We start from the raw sequence: 7,542 nt of genomic DNA, 5'->3' as shown, positions 1-7,542 counted from the left end.
ACTTAAACATATGCTCCTTCTAAGTGTGTGTTATCTGACTGATGCCCAGGGCAAGGACTGGGTCTGATTTCTCCCTGCAACCCCTGGTACAGGCCTGGCATGCAGAGGAGATTTGTAGATACGTACTTAACTGAATCACATCAGATCACTGAAATCTTATTGAATTCTGTCACCTAGTATACTCACCCAGCTTTTAGAAGTTGGACTTCCTTCTTCCTCAATAACAATAATCGTAGCTAAACGCTATTGATCGCTTCCTGCCTTGCCAGGCGCTTTCTGGGTGTGCCTCTGGTGGTTATCTCATTTAACCCTTCCAGCTGCCCGTGAGGTAGGCACTGTAATTCGCCTTGTCTTCCAAATGGGGAAACTGAGGCTCAGAGACTTGTGTCAGATGTCCAAAGTCAAGAAGCCAGGAAGCAAGAGGAGCCAGATCCGAGTCCATGTGTTCTGTTTCCTCTTTTTGCCTCTTTTGCCTCTTTTTTTAGCTTTTTATTTTTAAATAATTTTCGATTCATGGAAGCGTTGCAAACATGATGCAGAGAGTCCCCATATGCCCTCCACCCAGCCCCCGCTAGCGTTGACTTTTCCTGTAACTGTGATATATGGATCAAAATCTAAAATTGGGTGCCAGGGTGCCTCAGTCGGTTAAGTGTCCGACTCTGGTTTTTGGCTCAGGTCACAATCTCATGGTTTGTGGGTTCAAGCCCCTCACTGGGCTCCGTGCTGACAGGATGGATGGAGCCTGCTTAGGATTCTCTCTCTCTCCTTCTCTCTCTGCTCTTCCCCTGCTCGCTCTCTCTCTCTCTCTCTCTCTCTCTCAAAATACATAAATAAACTTTAAAAAAATAAAAATTAACCTCGGTACAACAGTATTAATGAAACCACAGACATCACTCAGATTCCCCCAGTTTTTCCACGAGTGGACTTCTTCTGTCCCAGAATCCAGTCCAGCACCCCATGTCCCATTTACTCATGATATCTTTCCTTCGTCTTCTCCAGTCTGTGACGGTTTCTTGGTCTTTCCATATGTTTCATGACCCTAGCGCTTTGGGAGAGTAACAGATACTTTATAGAACATTCCCCACTTTGGACTTGTCTGATGCATCTTCGTGAACGGTCTGAGGTTACAGATTTGGGGGAGCATACCGCATAGGTTCAGTGCCCGGCTCCTTGCACCATACAGGGGGCACATGATATCAACGTGACTCATTACCGGTGATGTTAGCACGGATCACTTGGTTTCTCCTCTGCAGAGTCACTATTTTTGCACATTTGCTTTTAACCAGCACGCTCTGATGCCCCTCGGTCAACATCACTGGGGCCGGAGAAGAATAGTGCCTGGCCGGGCAGGATGCTCCCAGAGATGAGCCCAGAACAAAAGGATTCTGGGTCACCCAAGGGAGGGCCAAAGTGTCAGCTGCCCCGCCTGGCATCCAGAGCACCAGGAAGGGGCATTCTCCCCACGCTGGAATCACCAAGAAAGGCTTCCTAGGATCGCAGCACTTCGGAGGGATCTGTAAGGCAGCAGGGAAGGATGACCGTTCCAGGCAGGGAACCGGCACCAGCGCGGGCATCCTCGCAAGGAGAAGCCAGCGGGGACGGGATCTAAATAAGAAGGCAGTGACTAGACTAAAATCACAAAAAAAAGGTCATCATAGCCATCCCTCATCTCCAGGCAGGATGACTCTGTAACCCTCCCCAGTCCCTTCAAAACGTCTCCACATTTATAGCCTAGAAACTCAGAGCAATGGTTTCCAGATGGGAAAAATCAAGCCAGTGGAACATCTCCTGTCTCTCCCCGGCCCCCTCCTGCCTCTGTGCTCCCACCGCACTTGGACACTCCCCCTGGCATTGATCACAGCCGCCTTTGCTTTTAGATGCAAGCAAGTGTGCTAGTCTGAGCACCAGCCTCCCCACTGGACTGCAGCAAGGTGGGGGGGGGGGGTGCCGCACCAGCCTCCTCTGCCCCTCCCCCTCCAGGCACTGAGCCCCGAGCCCCTACACACAGTAGGGGCTTAGCAAATGCTTGCGGGAAGGCAGGAAGAGAGCAGACTCACTTCTGCAAGAAGCTTCGAGGAGACTATTCTGAAAACATCCTGCAACTCCCACCACCTTCCAAAGCTCAAAAAATCATTTTAAAAACTGACGACTGTGAAATTTCAATTATATTCACAAGGAAAGCTAGAGTGAACCGCAAGAAGCACAGAATAGTGGCTTTGCGTTTGAGAGGCCACAAAGGGCCTGAGAGAAGGGCCAGCCTTGAAGCCAGACCTATTGGTTTCCAGAACCCAGCTGTACGTGAGCAGTCCTGAATTTATAGCCTTTGAAGGAGGGGGACAGCTCCAGGGAAATTAGAAGTCTATAAGGATGGGTAGGTAGCCGGCATGAACCAGCTACCAAAAACAAGTTAGTGCTCGAGGCTGCATTAATAGGTGTATAACATCCACACCAAAGGAGGTGATAGACATGTTCTGCTCTATGCTGGTTAAACCACCATCAGAGAATTGGGCTCAGGAAGACAAATTGGATTTTGTGCAGAGGTTGTTCTTCAGAATACAGACAGGTCTGGATTTAGCCAGATGGAAAGAAATGTTCCAGATAAAAGAAAAATATGCATGAACAATCTGAGACGAGGCTGACTGCTTCTGAGGACCTTCAAGAAAGGCCAGCATGGCTTAAAGAGAGAAAGCAAGCTGTGACCAGACTTCAGACTGGAGAAGTGGGTGGCGGCCAAGCCCTGCAGGGTCACATGGGTCGTATACAATTTGGATTTGATCCCAAGAACAATGAGAAGCCCTAGTCTGTCTTTGCATGTTGGCCAGAGACCCAGAGCAGGCTAAGTCCCACACCCTACTCCACCCCCCCCCCCCCCCCCGCCACACACACCATGGAGGAACTGGTCATCTATGTCCAGTAGGGACACTACACTGGAAGAGCTTCAGAGGAGCAGGTGGTGGGGATCCCTTGAGCGTTGCTCATGAGAACATGGCCCCCTGGAGAATGTAGCCCCTGCCTTCACGTTTGGACCTGGCCTTCAGGGATCTCAGAGAACCAGCAGCTGGGAGAAAAGGCTTTCTGCAGCAGAATTGCCTGATGTCGATCCAACTTTTTTTTTTTTTTTTTTTTTTTTTTTTTTTTTTTTTTTTTATTTTTGGGACAGAGAGAGACAGAGCATGAACGGGGGAGGGGCAGAGAGAGAGGGAGACACAGAATTGGAAACAGGCTCCAGGCTCCGAGCCATCAGCCCAGAGCCTGACGCGGGGCTCGAACTCACGGACCGCGAGATCGTGACCTGGCTGAAGTCGGACGCTTAACCGACTGCGCCACCCAGGCGCCCCTTTTTTTTTTTTTTTTGCCTCTCCCTGCAGAAAACTGGGCACCAGAGCTGATCTCTCTCCTGTGCTACTTCCCTTAAAGTCAAAAGAAGTCACCACCTACTAATCCACTCCCCCTGCGGTTCGCGCAGCCAAGCCTCCCAGGCCGGTGCACGGCGGGCACACCTCTGGGTCCCCAGAGATACCTTCGGAGGCATTTCACTGCAGCAAACACAGACTCTTAACCCCCACCCCTGGACGCAGCGCGTCCACACCACCCCCGCGGCCCCTTTCTGCATAGTTCCCAGATGCCGCGACCAGAAGCTCCACCCTCAATGCCTCCTGAAATCAAGTGCAGCTGTCACTGTTGCCACTGCCCTCAGTAATCACCCCCCAGTCAAGGTCCAGGATGGGTGTGTTTGCCTGTGCCCTGACGGCGAGGCAACCTGGTCTGCTGAGGCTGCCTGGTTCCAAGACTCGAAAGCTAGAGTTGGCAAACATGGGCAAGTGGTTCCGATGCAAGAGGGCCAACAAGAAGTGGCATATGCCCACTGCAGGTGGTTTCGTACAACCCAGATTCTGACACCAACGTCTCTCCTTGGCGAGGCTTTCTTAGTTTTAAGCAGCAGCAAGCCCAAGACTAGGAGTGATGGGGTGGGATTATGAAGCATCTGTGAGGCTCAGAGAACCCAAAAGGCAGGGGTTGCCCACACAGGCAAATCCCTTAGTCTCTGTGACCCCAGGACTCCGTGGGACCCAGGGTCCCCAAACCTGCTGCTAGCAGCACAGGGAAGGTATTTGTCGGTCCCACGTGGCTGGACCCTCCATGATTAAACCCCGTGTTCGCTCCCAGCGAAGGCAGAAGGTCAAAGCCAGAGGCACAACCTATGTGATGAGCCCAGTCGCCTCCCTTTCTGCAAGGCCGTCGGTCTTGGGGGAGCAGAAACCAAAAGCTGCACAGACTGTCTCAAAGCACAAACCAAGGCTAAGAGGGACCCCCTGTCCCCTGCCTGCCCCTAACAGGTCCCCGAAAAGTTTCTGCTTCTTTAGTCACAATCCCACGAGAAGACACAGGATGCGACCACGTCTGTGCCACCGTGAAACCGACTGCATCCTCTTCCCAGAATCCTCGGTGCCTGACCCCTTGGAGTCCAAGTCTCTGCACCCCTGCACCCGTCAAAGAGGCAAAAACCATCCAGTGAGTCCAAGCCACCCTCCTTCTGGAAAACTCCATCACCTTATAACACCCTTTCCTGAGATTCCCCAGCCCAGAGGACCCCACCTGACAGCAGCTGGATACAGATACCAATGTTCTGTCTCCATGCCGGCCTGGGATGGGGCAGGGTCTGCCAGCCAGCACCCCTTTTCCCAGGACTCACCTAAGAGTAAGCAGAGGCTGGAAAGGAGAGCTACCCCAGGGACATGTGTTAAAATTAAACTATAGTGAGAGCAAGATGACTAACCACCCCCCCGCCCCGTGACTAATTTAGGACTCGTCACACTGGCCATCCCTTCCGGAAATTAGATGAAACCTTTAGGGAAGAGGAGTGATCTGTGTTGCATAATCACACACGTGGGACCCCATCCCCACCCCCTCCCCTTTAGCCTAGAGGAGAGAAGAATAATAATAATAATTAAGCTGCTCTATTTATGGTTCTGAAAATCAGCAGTTCTGGGCCACACCTGCTAGGGTCGAGCTGAGCCATGGAAACACTCTGCGAGACGTCCCCAAGTCTGCCTAACAGTAGCGGGCAAGACGCAGGAGCCGCCAACATCCCCCCTTCGGGGAGAACACAAGGGCTATTTAGAACAGCTCGTTGATGGGGTCAAGGAGAGGAAGCTGGAGACTCTGAAGGGCATTTCACGTCGTGAAATCCAGCCGGCGGCCCAGGCTCATCACTCAGCATAAGCCATACAGATTTATTTATATTTTGCACGAAAGAGGGAAATTACTTAGCCGTGGGGATCAATTCTTCAATCCAGTGTTTCTAACATGGCAATAAATTTATTTCATCATCTCCCTTTTTCTTTCTCCTCTTCTTGAAGCTTAAAGAGATAAGCCACGCTCTGGGGAGGCCCCGGAACGGGGGACATGAGCGGGAGGAAGGCCCGCGAGAAACAAGGTGTCAGGCCAGGAAACCACTCACTGGGCCGCTCGGCTCTGTGGAGCGAGCTCTAGAGTTGGAGTCCCGAGACCGGGGTTCCAGACCCTGGTTCTGTCACTTCTCTGCGGTGGGAGTGACCCTGAGCAGGTCCCTGAACCCCCAAAGTGAGGAGAGCTATTCCAGGGCCCCACCAGGCAGGTGTAAGAAGTAGATGAGACCAGATATATTCAGGCTTCCGTTCGGCTCCCAATACATCAACATGACTGACTGAGGATGAATTGTAACATTTGATGATGTGACCCGTCACTCTCTCTACCCAAGCTGCACAGTCTGTGATGTCACAGAGACATCACAGCTTGAGTGAGGTTAACACCCAGGCCACGTCCCAAGGCCAGAGACTGCTTGGACATCCCTCCCCGCATGGCGACAGGCTGAGTCTGGGATGTTTGTGACAGCTCTGGCCGAACGTGCCCCGGAGTCCAGCGAAGCCTCCAGCAGCTGGACAAGTGTGATAAATGGTCCCCCCTGGCACGCCACACCCCTCCACCGGAGATGGGCCGGGGCTGGTGTATGGACCATGTGAATGCAGCTGCTGGGTAACGCAAAGCCATGATGGAGAACCATGAACGTGGGGATGAGGTCCAGGGAAGCAACAGGACACCTTGGTGCTGGGAGATACTTGCAGGCGGAGAGGGGAGAGGGGTCCAGATGGAGGAAACGGCCAGAGCAAGCGAAGCTGAAAGGATGCAGGAGGAAGGCCAGGAGCTGAGCGGGAAGGAGCAGAAAAGATCATCCTTCAAGGCCTGTGCCAAGTGTCTCCTCCTCCAGGAAGATCGTTCTGACCTCTGGTTGCGCTCCTGCTCCCAAAGGAGCCACTGTCCATGCGTCTGTAAGACTCCTCCACAGGGGCTTTCAAGACCCCCAAATCTGGCCCCAGACCACCTTCATCCCCCTAGACTTTCCTTCCCCAAACGCAGCCTTTCCCCCACCTCCCAGGCCTTTGCTCCAGGCATTTCCTCTACTGCGAATGCTTCCCCTGCCTCCCTCCCACTCGTCAAACCTCTGAGTTCCCTACTAACCCAACTCAAATGCCTCTTTTCCAGGACACTATCCTACAGCCTTCTTCCTGAACAGCTGTCATCCTGCCATCCCCAAATCCTCAGACCGTTTTGTCCTTTCGGGGGGCCTCCTCCTGCACCTTGCCCTGTGCCACCGACGCTCATTCCAAACCAAAAATGTATTGAGGGAGGATAAGTAAACATGGCCCACGCACACAATGGAATACCACTCAGCAACAAGAAGGAACAAATTACGTGTACATGCAACAACACGGATGTCAAAGATAGTATGTTGAGGGGCGCCCGGGTGGCTCAGTCAGTTAAGCGTCCAACTCTTGATTTCGGCCCAGGTCATGATCTCACAGTTCGTGAGTTTAAGCCCTGCATCTGGCTCCATGCTGACAGTGCAGAGCCTGCATGAGATTCTCTCTCTCTCTCTCTCTCTCTCTCTCTCTCTCTCTCTCTCTGCCCCTCCCCCACTCGTGCTTGTGTGCTCTCTCTCTCTCTCAAAAATAAATAACCAGAAAAAAATTAAACTCAAAAACAGTACATTGAATGGGGCGCCTGGGTGGCTCAATCAGTTGAGCCACCAACTTCAGCTCAGATTATGATCTCATGGTTCATGAGTTCGAGCCCCGTGTCGGGCTCTGTGCTGACAGCTCAGAGCCTGGAACCTGCTTCAGATTCTGTGTCTCCCTCACTCTCTGCCCCTCCCTCATTCATGTTCTGTCTCTCTCTGTCTCTCAAAAATGAATAAACATTAAAAAAATAAATTTAAAAAATAAAAACAAATTTAAAAAATAGTATGTTAAGTAAAAGAAACCAAACCCAAGAGCACAGACTATTGGAGTCCCTTTATGTAAAGTCCTAGAAGGGGCAAAATTAATCTATGGTGATAGAAATCAGAACAGTGGCTGCCTTTGGGAACGAGGGTAGGGCTAAACATGGGACTTTTCTAGGGTGATGAAAATGACCTGGTTCTGTGCTGTCCAACACAGTAGGCACTAGTCACATTTGGTACCTGAGCATCTGAAATATGGCTACACTGAAGTGAAATGTGCTGTA

The 7,542-nt window shown here is 51.7% G+C and overlaps 1 long non-coding RNA gene across 1 annotated transcript; it reads left to right on the top strand.

The window, feature by feature from the left end:
• Positions 1 to 5,775: 5,775 nt before the first annotated feature.
• On the top strand, positions 5,776 to 6,977 carry LOC131505009 (uncharacterized). The gene is made up of 2 exons (XR_009258233.1): positions 5,776 to 6,308; positions 6,523 to 6,977. It is a non-coding gene; the product is annotated as an uncharacterized LOC131505009 (long non-coding RNA).
• Positions 6,978 to 7,542: the final 565 nt, after the last annotated feature.

This window comes from Neofelis nebulosa, chromosome 2 (genome assembly GCF_028018385.1).
Source record: "Neofelis nebulosa isolate mNeoNeb1 chromosome 2, mNeoNeb1.pri, whole genome shotgun sequence".
Taxonomy (NCBI): Eukaryota; Metazoa; Chordata; class Mammalia; order Carnivora; family Felidae; genus Neofelis; species Neofelis nebulosa.
Note: the sequence above shows the minus strand (reverse complement) of the source record. Positions and strands in the feature narration are given on the sequence as shown.